Source organism: Hemicordylus capensis, chromosome 2 (assembly GCF_027244095.1).
Source record: "Hemicordylus capensis ecotype Gifberg chromosome 2, rHemCap1.1.pri, whole genome shotgun sequence".
Taxonomy (NCBI): Eukaryota; Metazoa; Chordata; class Lepidosauria; order Squamata; family Cordylidae; genus Hemicordylus; species Hemicordylus capensis.
In genome coordinates, this window is record NC_069658.1 from 335,836,943 (window position 1) to 335,852,934 (window position 15,992).

Consider the following 15,992-nt stretch of genomic DNA (forward strand, 5'->3'; position numbering starts at 1 on the left):
ACAGAGGGTAGGTATAAATGGAGAGTTTTCACAATGGAAGGAAGGAAGAAGTGGGGTCCCCCAGGGGTCTGTACTGAGACCGGTGCTTTTTAATTTATTCATAATTGATCTAGAAATAGGGGTAAGCAGTGAGGTGGCCAAATTTGCAGATGATACCAAACCCTTTTGGGTAGTGAATTCCAAAACGGATTGTGAGGAGCTCCAAAAGGATCTCTCCAAACTGGGTGAGTGGGCGACAAAGTGGCAAATGTGGTTCAATGTTGGCAAGTGTAGAGTGATGCAAGTGTAAAGTGATGCAACCTTGGAGAAGCTGCTGTCAGTCTGTGAAAACAATACTGAGCTAGATAGACCAATGGTCTGACTCATTATATGGCAGCTTCCTATGTTCCTATGTTCCACATTGGGACGAAAATCTCCTACTTCAAGTATACGCTGGTGCGATCTGAGCTATCGGAGACCGACCAGGAGAGGGATCTTGGGGTCATGGTGGACAGCTTGTTGAAAGTGTCGACTCAATGTGAGGCAGCTGTGAAAAAGGCCAATTCTATCCTAGGGATCATTAGGAAGGGGATTCAAAATAAAACTGCTAATATTATAATTCCCTTATACAAAATGATGGTGTGGCCACTCCTGGAGTACTGCGTACAATTCTAGTAACCACATCTAAAAAAGGACATTGTAGAATTGGAAAAGCTGCAGAAGAGGGCAACCAAGATGATCAAGGGCCTAGAGCACCTTTCTTATGAGGCAAGACTACAACACCTGGGGCTTTTTAGTTTAGAAAAAAGACGGCTGCGAGGAGTCATGATAGAGGTCTATACAATCATGCATGGTGTGGAGAAAGTGGAGAGAGAGAAATTCTTCTCCCTCTCACATAACACTAGAACCAGGGGTCAGCCCATGAAATTGATTGCCAGGAAATCTAGGACCAACAAACGGAAGTACTTTTTCACACAATGCATAATCCACTTGTGGAATTCTCTGCCACAAGATGTGGTGACAGCCAACAACCTGGATGGCTTTAAGAGGGGTTTGGATGACTTCATGGAGGAGAGGTCTATCATCAACTACTAATTAGAGGGCTGTAGGCCACTCCAGCCTCAAAGGCAGGATGCTTCTGAGTACCAGTTGCAGGGGAGTAACAGCAGGAGAGAGGGCATGCCTTCAACTCCTGCCTGTGGCTTCCAGCAGCATCTGGTGGGCCACTGTGCGAAACAGGTTGCTGGACTAGATGGTCCTTGGGCCCAATCCAGCAGGGCTGTACTTATGTTCTTATATTACTCCAATACCCAGTATTGGAGTATTACTCCTGGTATTGGAGTATGAAAAATAATCTATAAAGGGTCCCACCCCCACCGCATTATTTGGGGAAACAGTGTTTCAGTGCAAAGTACAAAAATAATACAAATCTACTTGGTAGATTTGATCTGATCACTCAACACATTAGTATCTAGTTTCATCACAGAAATGGGGTGGGGGGGGAATCTGGATCTGGATCTTTGTGATTTGACCCTCTAACCACTATATCATCCTGGCTTTTAAAAACAATTAATTTACTACAGGCTTAAAATAATGCAACTCTTTCATAGGCGGCATTCCTAAAATTATGGGTTGTCCTTCACCATGTGGTGACCTGCCCCTGCCCCTCATCCCTCCACTGAGCACAGACAATGGTAGCCCCCCCCTCATTTTCTCTCCTCTTCTAGAGCAGAAGAAGGAAGTGTCAGTGGGCTATTTGGCTGTGCTTGGCTGAGGCATCCAAGGCACCTCTTCCGAGTGCAGTCATGGAGCACAAGTTAAACACCATCCCCCGATGCACACATAACATACACACCCGATTTTATCTTCACAACAATCCTGTAGATTAGTCTGAGTGAGTGAGAAAGAGAGCATTGGGCCCATGACTTCAAACACAGACACAGCATTCTTCAGCATAAAAACACAAAATGACACAGATAAGCAGCCGGGGGAACAATGGCTGTGTGTGAACAAGCAGCACAATCATGGAAAACTATTGGGTGTTTCCTCTACTATTTTTCCATCAGTGAGCGGAATGGGTTTTGCTCTGGGTGGCAATATCAAGGCAGTGTGCACATATGTGCATTATTATGTGCCAGTATAGATACAGCACACACCATAAATATGGAAGGAAAGAATTGTATTTTACAATTCTATTTATCTGTCTTCTGTTTTAATAACAATTGTATTTTCCATTGGTGGTTAAAAGTGGCCCATACAAATAAAATAATAATAAGAAAAATAAATAACTCCCTGTTGTCTAAGTTTCATTTATTTAAATTTGAATTCATCTTTGTTTTCTTGCTCTTATAGTGTAAAATATTGATTGCCTACATGTTAGTTGCCCCTATAATTAGATAGTAGGGGTGTGCATTTTTGAATGTTCTCTTTTCGATTTGGATTCAAATGGAAACACACCCGTTTTGTTTTGTACCTGAATTTTCTGAATCCGAATCACCGCTATTTAGTTTTTTAGCCGAATTTTCCAAATATGAATCCGAATCAATTCAGATCAAAAAAGGGTCCCAGGGTAAAAAGAATACGTGTGGTGGTAGTGCACAATGGTCTGATATTTTATGAATTTCTGAAGTTTACACGTCTTTAAGAATTTAAGGAATAATGGGGATTCCAGCAAATATTGCTTCACGTTGAGGGGAAAGGGGTGGCTTAGAGCGGAGTTTAGTGGGTGGTAGTGCCCAATGGGGGCAAGGAAGCTACCATAATGATTTTAAAGGAATTGGGCAAAGGGCTGATTTTTTGTGATTTGTTGAAGTTTACGTTTCTTCCCATTTCCTTCCAAATATCCTGGAGATTGGAGCTAACACATGCCTTAGATTAACCAAACTAGCTGCTTGCCAAAGTCAGAGTGTTAAATAAGGGCCTTAACTTGTAGACTAATTAATTTGTACATTTTTGTTCCATATTTTGCAGCTGATTCAAACCTCCAAGGCAGGTAATAACATCATAAACTTAAAGATAGATAAACACAGTAAGCTGCCTTATACTGAGTCAGACCATTGGTCCATCTAGCTCAGTATTGTCTACGCAGACTGGCAGCAGCTTCTCCAAGGTTACAGGCAGGAGTCTCTCTCAGCCCTGTCTTGGAGATTCCAGGGAGGGGGCCTGGAATGTTCTGCATGTAAGCATGTAGTTGCTCTTCCCCATCCCCTTAGGGGTATATCTTACAGTGAACACAAATGTAGTCTGCCATTCAAATACAAACCAGGGTGGATCCTGCTTAGCAGACAATTCATGCTTACTGCCACAAGACGGGATCTCCTCCCCAATTCAGGACTCCAGGAGGAGGAATGTATATTGGGGTGAACCGTAGCAAAATGAAATGGGGCAAATCCTCTTCTTTTAAGTCCAAAATAGTAGAAATGCTAGAAAAGTCTGCAAAGGGGACTTTTTGTACCTTTTGAAAAAAGGCTACTTCAGGACAGAGGCTACTTTATAATTGTGACCAGCACTCCAGTGAAACACACATTCAGGTAATCCACACATGCTATGAGCATGTTTCCCTTTCATGTTCTCAAAGCAACCTTGGACTGAAGATTTGTAGTGCCTGAAAATGAAAGCTGAGGCATTCTGAGACAGAATGGCGGAATATAAGGTTTCCTCTTTCACATGCAACTGCTGAATCGGGGAAAGGGGGATTTGCAGTGCAATTCAGGAACTTAGTCATATTTAAACAATCTATATGGTGGCCATATTTAACATTTGATAAACTAAATGAAAGCATGTCAAAACAGCACATTTAAAGCTACCCAATAATTAATGTTGCATTGATAATTAGGGGTGTGCAATTTGGGTTTTTGGGTGATTCAGCTCGGACCCAAGCCGAATCACCCCCGTTCTGTTTTGTGCCCGAATCTGGGTCACCCGAATCACCCTTGATTCGGTTCGGATTCGGATTTAATCCGAATCTGAATCTGAATCGATTCGGGGGGGTAAAAAGGGGCCCAGGGGCAAAGTTTTGGGGTGGGTTGGTAGTACCCAATGGGTAGAGTCTACCACCCCAATTTCAGGGGGATTGGGCAAAGTCCTGATTTTTTGTGAATTTTTAAAGTTTTAGTGACTTTGGGGCAGTTCTGGGGCATAGCATGGGATTTGGGCAAAAGGAGTGGGGTGGGGTGGTAGTGCCTAATGGGTGCAGGCTACCACCCAAATTTCAGGGGGATTGGGCAAAGGGCTGATTTTTGGTAAATTTCTGAAATTTTCATGTCTTTGGGGCAGATTGGGGCATATTGGGGCAGAAAGTGGGGCCTGGGGCAGAATAGTGGGGTGGGGTGGTAGTGCCTAATGGGTGCAGGCTACCACCCCAATTTCAGGGGGTTTGGACAAAGGGGTGATTTTTTGAGAATTTTTGAAGTTTTGGTGACTTTGGGGCAGTTTGGGGGAAAAAACGTCTAAGGTGTGAATTCTCATTCTATCATAGCAAATGAGATTTTTTTCAATTAAACAACTCTCATGACCCCACTTTCACTTTTTCACACTTTCCTTTACTATGAATAATATGAGGAAGTAATCAGTTTAGCACACTTCACCTTATGAAGACAAACCTCATACAAATAAATTCACCAAAATTCCCCCCTCTGCCCAATCACTCTTAAATTGGGAATGGGTGGTAGCCTCCAGCCATTAGGCACTATCTACCAGCCCAACCCACTCCTTTGGGGCAGATCCACTTTCTGCCCCCAATCTGCCCCAAAGACACCCAAACTTCAAAAATTCCCAAATAATCAGCCCTCTGCCCAATCCCCCTGAAATTGGTGTGGTAGCCTCCACCCATTAGGCACTACCACCCCACCCCACTATTTTGGGGCAGATCCACTTTCTGCCCCCAAACTGCCCCAAAGTCACCAAAACTTCAAAAATTCTCAAAAAATCACCCCTTTGTCCAAACCCCCTGAAATTGGGGTGGTAGCCTGCACCCATTAGGCACTACCACCCCACCCCACTATTCTGCCCCAGGCCCCACTTTCTGCCCCAATATGCCCCAATCTGCCCCAAAGACATGAAAATTTCAGAAATTTACCAAAAATCAGCCCTTTGCCCAATTCCCCCTGAAATTGGGGTGGTAGCCTGCACCCATTAGGCACTACCACCCCACCCCACTCCTCTTCCCCAAATCCCATGCTATGCCCCAGAACTGCCCCAAAGTCACTAAAACTTTAAAAATTCACCAAAAATCAACCATGAATCGAATCACCCGAATTTTTTGGGTCCAAAATTCGGGTGATTTGGCTTGTGCCTGAAAAATATCGGGGGACATCGGGGGTGATTCGGTTCGGCCCCGAATCACCCAAAATTGTTCATTTCGGGCACAGATCGTTCTGTGCCCAAAATTTTTTGCACATCCCTATTGATAATATAAATAATGCCTAACTCATGGAATGTTGTTGCGTTAGACACAATCTGAAAGCCCACCTTACTTTTAAAATATAACTGTCCTTCACCTCTTCCTTTTACTGGGCAGGCTTTGTCCTGGGTTGTTTAGCTTCTGACTGTGAAAAACCAACACATGCACTGCACTTTGCTATTTAAGCCATTTTGAGAACTTTGTTGCTAAAAAAGCAGCATATAAATATTCTTAATGGGTGGGGCGGGGGGAGAGATAAAACCACACAGAAAGACCAGATTAGAGCTCTAAGCAGTCTAAACCTCAGGAACAAAACCAAAACCACATCCATTTTGTTAGAACATTTTTTTCCTTCCCTTTTATTTTCTTTAAACTTTTAATACTTTTGAATTGACTAATTTCCACACAAGAAGGTATATTGTTGGGATGGGGAAATGTACCAGAACAGTTTTGGCAAACTCTGAAAATGATGTTTAAGAGTGTAAAAAACACTCTCTCTCTCTCTCTCTCTCTCTCTCTCTCTCTCTCTCTCTCTCTCTCTCTCACACACACACACACACACACACACACACACACACACACACACACACAAAACACATGCACACACATTGATATTACTTATGAAGAGAAACACACTGGCTAAGCAACGGTTCAGGGTTTCGGTTTTACTTTCCTGTGGGGAGACTACAGGTTGAACAGCCAACTTCTGCCACCTCCCAACTCACTCAGCAGCAATTCCGTCATCCAAAATGCCAGCCAGAGTGGGGGTGGGAGGAGCACAAGACCCCAGGATAAGCAGCCAGGAAGCGCCTTCTGGGAGAGGGCGAGACTAGCAGAGAGAGTATTAACCCTTTCTTGACTCTGCTGCTGCCCAGGAAATGCCAATCAGGATCAAAACTCACAGGGAGTGCAACTGCCCTTGCACCCCATACCCCAATCCACCCCCAGGACAGTGAGCTGAGCTGCTGCCTCTCTGCCAGCTGCTCCTGCATCGGCAGTAACTACAGAGAGGGCAAGCAGCATGGCAGAGAGCAGGGGCAGACTGCTCGGTCTTGGAGTCTCTCAGGACACAGAAGCTCAGTCAGCTTGACTATGTGCTTGCCTGCCGGTTCGGGGCTTCTCCCAGTGCAGGGCCTGATGTGTCTGCCCTGGTTGTGCCGCCTTAAGGATGGCCCTGAGCAAATGCCCTGTTGCACTTACAGACAAAGCCACACACATCTGCAGATGCCCTCCAAAACCACTGCTAGCAAGACATCCCCTTTATTTACATTTTGAATGCCAAAGTAATTATTTATCTGAATTTACTGTGTAGCTCCCGTTCAATCGAAGCTTTATAAACAGTACACAAGCTGTGTACAGGTCTTCCAACCCCACTTCTATGCATTCATTCTCCCTGGATATGCTGCCTACACAGGGCTTTAATTACACAGAGTAAAAGCTTTTGATAGGCCAATGCACATAATAGGACAATGCACATAAAAGAGGAGATGCAGCAAGTGGAATGCTGAAGTACAAGAATCCGAATCAGTGAGGGCCTGACTTGGAAGCTTTATTATAGATGTATAGCATTTGCATTTTCTTTTGGGTACAATGCAGTCACATTTCCTAAAACCTTTTTTAAAAAATGACCAAATGATCAAAGAAGGAAGAATGGAGTTTTACAGAATGTCTAATATTACAAATGTAACAAAAGTGGCTTGAGAGCTGACAACTCTGTATTGACATATTTGTACAGTGTATGCTCATTATTCACACAGGATTATTTACACCATAGTAGAAGGTCTGACTCTGAAACTAAATCTGTTTCAAGCCCACCATAAGAGTAAGTGTGCTTGCTGCAACACCAACAATGTGTTTACATTGGTGTTTCCCTGGTTGATATACATCTTTAAATATGCAGCGGTTATGCTTTAGTGAGTTAAGCCAATCAGGGTTTCCTTGCACATGTATTCTTGGGTTTTGCCCTTCATATGCTACATATTTGCTGCATGGAACACGGTAGCATACTAAAGTATGTAGCACTTAAAGTGAGAAGTGGTTTCTACATCTGAATATTGTAGGGCAAGAGAAATATTAAAGCTGTCTTTCTGATATTCATTTTGTTTTAATCCATTCCAAGTATTCCAAGCAATGGAATACTTCTGTCCATATAAGAAAAGTATGATGAACCTCTGTCAAGATTTTAAAGAGTGCATCTATATGCTATCTGCAACAGATTCTTACTAAAGGAATATTTTAAGCATGCTTAAAACTATGGGGCGATACACATGACCAAGCAGGAGTGGGGGAAGGCAGGCTTCAACCTACCATTCCCTGGATGATTGATCTGTGGTTCCTCGGCACATGAGCCATGTGCCCAAACAGCCCACACTGCCAGGAGCAGCACGGATCACTATCCACAGTGCTCCCGGCAGCGTGGATCAATAAAGACCGGGATTCGTTTCAACAGTGCAGATCAACATAGGCCTCCAGATATCCCACAAGGCACCGTGTGATTAGCGTGGTGCCTTGGGGGATTCCTCCATCAGACAGGCGCTCTAGGTGCCCGTCTGTGTCTCCTTGGGCTCTGTGTCTCCTCGGACCCAAGGAGACATACAATCCTGGTAACCAGGCTAAGAAGAGAGCATTTGCTCCCTTAACCTCAGCTAAGAGCCGGGCTTGGGAGCATGGTTAGTCTGGGCCGGAGTGCCAGGATTCACGCAGATCCTGGCGTTCCACACAAGCAGTCTAGAACAGCCTCTGTGGATGATACCCAGATTAACAAAGTGCTTGCACAAATGTGTTGCACTAGTGCAAAGCTGTTGTGTGAGTTAAGTGAGTATGTCCAGATCTTGCATTCCTGACTAGTACTGCACTAGCACAAATATGTTTGCAGGGAACTTTTGCGCAAGAGCACAGTTTGAAGCATCCCTGTGACTCTGCGCAGCCATGCAGTCTTCTTGCACTAGGGCAATTTTGCTCATTGTGCAAGTGCTTTGTTAGTCTGGATGTCAGCCTGTGCCAGGTTGCCAAGAGACAGATATCCTATGAGTAGTGGTAATGGTGATTGTTCGTAAGGCTCATAGGGCCAGTTCACACATAGCCTGAAGCATAGGTTATTTATGTCTCAAGCTCATACACTCACCCACCTACTATATCATCTTTACAAAAGACTGGGTCCTATGTGTGGATGCCTAAGTGAGCAGGGCCCTTCATACAATCCATCCAGCCACACAGATAGAGGCATAAATCTAGCCATATAATTTGTGTAGCCAACTGGAAAGCTGGCAGAGCTCCACTGAAATCCCAAGGGCTGCAGCAGGAATTCTGACACAGAGAAGGAGTTTGGTCTTGTGAATATAACTTTACTGCACTAGATGAAGAGATAATGAAACTTAATTCCATCTTTTCCTGTGCTTCATCTACTATAAAGATGACCAGCATCTGCGATCCTGCCATATGACAAAACATCTTCAAAGCCAGTAGAGTGTGCACAGCTCTCTCTCTTGTTTAATACTTCAGTGCCCAGCAGTATCCTACATGTTAACACACTCCTGGCATGCTTTACGATTTCATAATATTGCAGTTTCTTACTCTGTAGACATTTGCCATCAATCTGCAAATGGATATATTAATGAAAATCCTGCTTATTCACTGTGACTGCTGTGTTTCTTCAGGTTTAGCTATATTTATAAATATCAGGCACATCATTATTTTAGGTAAGCAGCTGCTAACACACAATAATGGGTGATTTAAATTCCAGATTCCATGCAATTATAATAACGTGTAAGAATAAAAAGATCACCACATGCATTACCTCCTAATAGATTTGATAGACCAAAATGATGCCTTATAAATGGAACAACCCCAGAACGAAATGTGGCCCCTGTTTTATAGTGGCTTCCCTCACAAAAACAAAAACAAAGTAAGCTTAAAATAAGATTTAACTAAGAGTTTATTCAGAAACAACTCAATTTTCTCCTTCTCCTTTCTGATGCCGCCACCCCCCCAACAGAACCCCCACTGGGATAAACTTCTAAACCACAGTTTCCCAACCACCGGTCCCTGGACCGCTGCCGGTCCCCGAAGGGTTGAGTGCCGGTCCCTGACTGGGAGTCAACCCCACCCCCCAACAACTGCAATCAAGGCACTCACTTCCTCAATTTTGCACATGGCAGGGAAGACGAAGAGTATCACGGAGGTGTGGGACCCTTCTTGTGCCTTGCCTCCATGTGCTGCTGAGATCTTCCTACAGCTATCTTATTCCCTGTCTTTACAGCTTCAAACTGTATGCAGTGCGGGAGCATCAGCGAAAAAGTATAGCATTGGGTGCCACTTGAAGGGCTGCTGGTTCTTGCATGCTCATTGTTTGCAGCCAAAGGTTGATTGATTGAAACCCAGCTGCCTGTTGCGACCGAGGTGCCTTGAGAGGGAACACTATTTCCCTCTTGCATCGGTGGGGCATTGCGGTCCCTCGGTCCCCTGTAACCCCCTGGTCTGCACTGCTGGTGGAAGACGGCAGTCCCCTTTGTGACCTCACCAGGGGGTGGAACCTCTGGCCGGGATCATGCCACAGTGAGGGCTAAGCGGCGGAGGAAGGGAGGAGGGCTGCCTTGGCTTGGGCTTTGCAGACAGGGAGTGCAGGTGGACCCTCCTCGGAGGAGGGGGAGCAAGCATGCATACCAAGGAGGGCTAAGTGGAGGAGGGAGGCGGCATGGTATGGGGAAGAGGCAAGATACCATTTTGTGCGTTCATGCAAAAGGGTCATTGGATGAGTGGCACTGGAATGAAGTGATCCTAGGGATTTGATACCCAGCACAGTTCGTGTCCGATCCAAACCGATTTAAAACCAGCTGCCTGTTGCGGCCAAGGCACCTTGAGAGGAAACGAAGTTTCCCTCTTGTATTGGTGGGGTGTTGTGGCCCCTTGGCCCCTTATAACCCCCTGGTCTGCACGGCCGATGGAAGACGGCGGTCCCCTTTATGACCTCGCTGGGTGCGGGGGACAACCTCTGGCCGGGATCATGAGGTGAGGGCTAAGCAGAGGAGGGAGGGAGGAGGGCTGCCTTGGTTCGCCTTGCAGGTATGCGTGGGCAGCATGTGGGACCACGTGAGCTGCGTGGCCCCAAAGGCAGGCTGGTGTGATTGGCGCATGCAGGGGAGTTGGGAGGGGAGCACAGAAGCGCGCATTGTGAGACAGGCTGGGGGAACACCTGCTACACTCTGGTGCGCAAGCACAGTGGCGGCAGCTCTTGGATCCAGGCGACCTTCCGAGCGCGGTCCGGTGCACCATTGCCTCACCCACCCTGAACAGTGTCTCGTCTCCCCAGCGAGGAAAATGAGGCATCCACCACTACAACACCCCACGCCCTCCGCCATCTCAGAATCACCCCCTTCCCTTTAATGCCAGGTCCCCACCGCTCTTCTTCACATTTTCTTTCACCGTTAAAAAAAACACCATTCCCAGCACCGGCCAAGTAACCGTTTTTAAGGAGTTTTGGAGGAGCTGCGCAGGTTTAATTAGGTTCACCTCACAAAGTGCACATCTAAGAGCAGGATACAGATCAAGCCAGGTGATCATGACTAAGCAGCATTGACACAAATGAGAGATGACTAAATTAATTTCAGTGGGTGGTCCTGACTAACGTCGTCTGGATCCGGCCCTGTGACTACACAACTCCTGCCAAAACTCCAACTCCATCATGAGAGGGTTAAACTGTAGATTTCCGGCTCTACTGAACTTGCCCAGCTCTCCTCTCATCACCTCCTTTTTGCTTTGCTTGACATCCAGCCTGATGAAGCATTTTGGGGAATTCAAGAGCTTGCTTGGGTGTTGTTTTCATTGGCCCCATGTAGCTTTTGAATTTTTCTAATGGCCCAACATCCCCTCTCCATTGAGTAATCACAATCACCCCCACCCCCACCCCGCACATACTGAAGACATACTGGAGACAAATTTGTTCACCCAGGCTTTTAGATTCAGGGGTTCTCAACATTGGGTACCCAGATGTTGGTGGACTTCAACTCCCATAACCCCCAGCCATAATGGCCAAATGCCATTGTGGTTGGGGGTTATGGGAGTTTAACTGAGGGACCCAAGGTTGAGAACCCCTAATATTCCATGTTTAAGTTTTGGGCAGTATAGAAGTCTGATAGGTAGGTAGGTAGATAGATAGATAGATAGATAGATAGATAGATAGATAGATAGATAGATAGATAGATAAACCTTGAAACCCCTTTACTAAATGCTGGTCCGGGAAACTGCGCATGAAGAATGTAGCAGTCCTTAAAACTCTGCACGAAGAATTTAGCGGTTCTTGACTCCAAAAAGGTTGAGAAACACTGTATATAAACTTCTAAACAATAAAACACCTCAGCCTTTTGGCTGAGATCAAGTGTGTGTCTAATAAAACATAAAAGAATCTGGAGAGAATACCACAGACCCTTCTTCACAAACATCTGGACAGGTCCTACACCATTGATACTGCCTGTAGGTCCAGAGGTGCATCTAGGTAATTTTTAAGCCTGGACCTAAAGGCCTTTGGAGGGCCCCCCATTGCAAATAAGCACCATCTCCTTTCACACACACACACACACACACACACACACACACACACACACACACACACCATGACACACACAGTATTTTAAACACATGGGTTCTTGAAGGTGCAAGCAGCAACTGAACTCACAAGAATGTAAGAATATAAAACAGGTCTATTTTTATGCAAATAAGCTGGGGCAGAAACATTTCAACATGCAACTGAACATATTCCCATCCCACATATTTCCTTCCCCACTTTCCCTCTCTGTCTCTAAAGCAGAAGACAGACTAAAGAGGATTTGGGGCACCTAGGGGGTGTGGAAGCCATGGACTTTGGCCCCAAAGTCCAGGGGTAAGAGCACCTCTGTATAGGTCTATTCAAAGTCACTGGTCTACATTCTTGCAAGGAGCTGGGAGACTAGTTGTGCTGAAGGCTTGACATGCAGCCCAGTGTAGGAAAGGGGATGGGAAAGTAAATTTAATTTCCCTTCACCTCCCTTTGAAAGCTCTTTTCACTTCCACAAATATGTCCCTGAGAGACATACAGCCCTCGGGAATACGTTTTTGGGTGACGCAGGGGGCTTCCAGGGGAGAAAGGGAAATTTTTAAAATCTCTTCTGCCAACACAAACACACACACACACACACTAGCACTAGTGCAGCATTAGTCTGAAACTCTTCAAAAATACTGGGACTACACCAGTGCTGCTTCTATTACACTGGTGCTTTATTAGACAGGATGTCAACATTTCTGGAACGATGTGTAGCACTTACATCTTTCAGTGTAGATTGTAAGTGACAGGAAAAGCCAGGCAATGCAGTGGAATGGGTCTATAGAATTTTTAATGTGATTTATTTTCTAGGATACTAGAAAAAATAGTGATAAGAGCTGGAACCCCACATGGAACTTAACCATGTGGGCTGTTTGGTGTATAAACTGGGGCTTTTTGAGCTCCCCATCAAAGCTGCTATTGGGAGTGAAGGTGGCTCCTCTGGAGCTTCATGGGATGTGATACATGGGGAGGGAGGCAGAACTGATGACACTCCTTATGAATACAAGTAAGCGTTAACATATGGGTCAGTTTGGATCCCAGACCAGATTTTAAATATCCACCTGGGTTGTCTTTACAGGACTCATTTCTTCCTCCTGGACTCATTTTTTTTCTTCCTGGAGTTGCTCCACAGCAGGGAAATGCTTGACTAACAAGCAGAAGGTTGCTGCTTCGAATCCCTGCTGGTACTAAATCAGGCAGTAGAGATATAAAAGATGCTGAAAGGCATCATCTCATATTGTGCAGGAGGAGGCAATGTTAAACCCCTCCTGTATTCTACCAAAGAAAATCACAAGGCTCTTTTAGCACCAGGAGTCGAAATCGACTTGATGGCACGCTTTACCTTACCCTGAATTAATGTGCCTAGACCTTCTATCCATATTTTCCCCCATAGCTGTATCTCTCATAAGAACATAAGAACAGCCCTGCTGGATCAGGTCCAAGGCCCATCTAGTCAAGCATCCTGTGAAGCACACAGCATTTCGCAGCCTTAAACAGTCATTATTTTGTGTTTTTAAAAATCTGTTTTTATTTTCTTTATTAATGTCAGTTAACATGCAGCTTAACAACTTTAGAAATCTGTTTATAAAACTACCAAAATAGATTTTAGCTTCTACTTAATTCTTCATGGTGCTTGAAATTTTAAAGATCAAAGGTCTTCCCTTATTCCCACATGAAAACATGTATATATGTGAAAATTTCCTTATTAAGTCTCCTTCAAAAATGTTTGCTACTGCAGAGATTAATCTGCAACCCATTTACAAAGGTTATAACCTCCAGTAATGAAATGGGATTTTGTATTGGATGTTGCATTGACGAGTTCACAAAACCCAATTTTTATAAGACAAATGAAATGCAAAGTTAAAGTGATGCTATGCTTATTTAATTAGATATCTGCTTTCAAATCAAAGTGGGATGCTAATATATTATTCAAATTAATATTTCTGAACAGGAAACAAGAAACTGAAGAATACGTAACCTATTCATTTTAAGACTATTAAGGTTAAATGAGAAGGTCTAAAAAAGTTCACAGAGGGGGGAAATCTATTAAATATCAGCATTAAAATGCAGTTGCAGTCATTCTTAAAAACTCTCAAATTTACACATTATTAAAATGGTCACTTTCCTTGACCAAATAAGAATTTTAAGGAAATTAATTCAATTTTAAATACAGGAGAACCTTGATATTTGTGGGGGTTCTGTTCTGAGCTGCAGCCATGGATATGGAAACTGTGAATATTGAGCAATTGGGGGCTATGGGATTGCGGGGGTTAGGTTCCTGGTTGGCCAAATATTTGGCCAGAAATCAGCTGATTTTCATGGGGGGAGCTGCTTACCATGCTCTGCTGCTCCCCCTGAGTTATGCTGTACCCCCAAATTGGTCAAAAATTAGTGGATTTTTTCTTCTATTATTATTATTTAACAAAGCTGGGAATCATTTTGGGCTCTGTCAAAGAAAATGGCGGCTGGAAATGACCCACGGATAAGCAAGGTTGGCATGCACCCTCCCCCCCCAACATATGCTGAGGTCGGGTGTCTTTTTCCTGATCACGGATATGCAAATCCATGGATAACAAGGTCCACCTGTATTTACTCATGCTTTTTCCTTTCTTCAAGCCAAATATTTTGTTTTTGAATTATCATTCTAAAAGAAAGACAAACCTTTTGCTCTGAAACAGCAAATACACTTTCCAGTTAGCGGTTTGCTAGCAAAACAGGATGGACATGTGCCAGATGTGATACAGAAATTGAGATTTGAGATATAGAAATGGGTGGAGAAAGGCTGGAATGGGAGGGGGAAAGGCAGAACTGAGAAGAGGCACTATAGCTCCTCAGTGCAGTCATTTCTGCCGCCATAGACCTGTCTGTACAAATATATATCCCTCAGATTAAGAACTAGCTAAGTTTGTAACTGACACACAGTAGAAATGATGGGTATGTCCTACTAGTCTTGAACCGGAAGCTGTGGAAGCATAAATCCACCATGCTCAATTGCATAGCATGTATATTTTTAGCATTACATTATTTGGGTTTGATTTCAAAAAAAGCATTACACAATAGATCGGGGGACCTGGAATTACAACCCAGTTATTCCTGTAATCCATAAACAAGTTTGCTTGTTCTTTGTAAATCACCACATGTTCTTTGTTCTTCTGTGGCTGACAAATAGGGAGGAGAGGAACTTAAAACTCTGCTGAAACACATACAGGTACACAGAAGGAAAGGCAAAAACTCACTTAATGTTGAAAATAGTTTGACCCTGAGGCTTTCCCCCTCTCTGTCAGAGAAAGGCTGATCCTACGAAGAAGCAGAGTAAGGTGACTGCTTCAAGTAAAAGACTTTAAAGTAAAGGGTGTCGTTGAATCGGTGTTGACTCCTGGAGACCATATTGCCCTGTGGTTTTCTTTGGTAGAAGATAGGAGGGGTTTACCATTGCCATCTCCCATGCAGTATGGTGCCTTTCAGCATCTTCCTATATCGCTACTGCCCGATATAGGTGTTTCTGGGAAACATACCAGCAGGGATTTGAACCAGCAACCTCATGTTTGTTAGGCAAGTCATTTTCCATGGTGCCTAAGACTTTAGGCAACTTAAAAGGCAGCTGGAGGTGCGTGGGGGATGTTTGTCATTTAAATTTATTATTGTGGATGAGCTCATGGGACTCTCTGCCTTGGATACTGAAATGACTCCGGCTTGATAAGAATTTAGTTATCTTTTTAAAAATCTGTTGTATATGTGATAAATGTCTCAAATGTCTGCTAGATTAAAAAGGAAACTGTCATTTCTTTCACATTCATTGTCTATAATCAAAATAGCCATTCATTTATGACAAGTAATCAGACACAATACAAAAGGTGGATCTGCCTCATAGTCAAATCTTTAAAAAGGACAACAAAGCACCAATACAAATTAAGCACCATGTAGTTTAAGCCTGCAAAAATCCCTTGAACAGATTAAACAAGGCAGTTCTACCAATGGATACTGGCCATGACAAGCCAAAATGAACCTCCTTGATTAGAGGCAGTGTACCACCTCCTA

General features: G+C 44.1%; 1 protein-coding gene across 6 annotated transcripts in view; it reads right to left on the reverse strand.

Annotated features, from left to right (window-relative positions):
* Positions 1–15,992, reverse strand: part of SGCD (sarcoglycan delta) — a 620,371-nt gene that overhangs the window by 204,487 nt on the left and 399,892 nt on the right. The window lies entirely within an intron of this gene.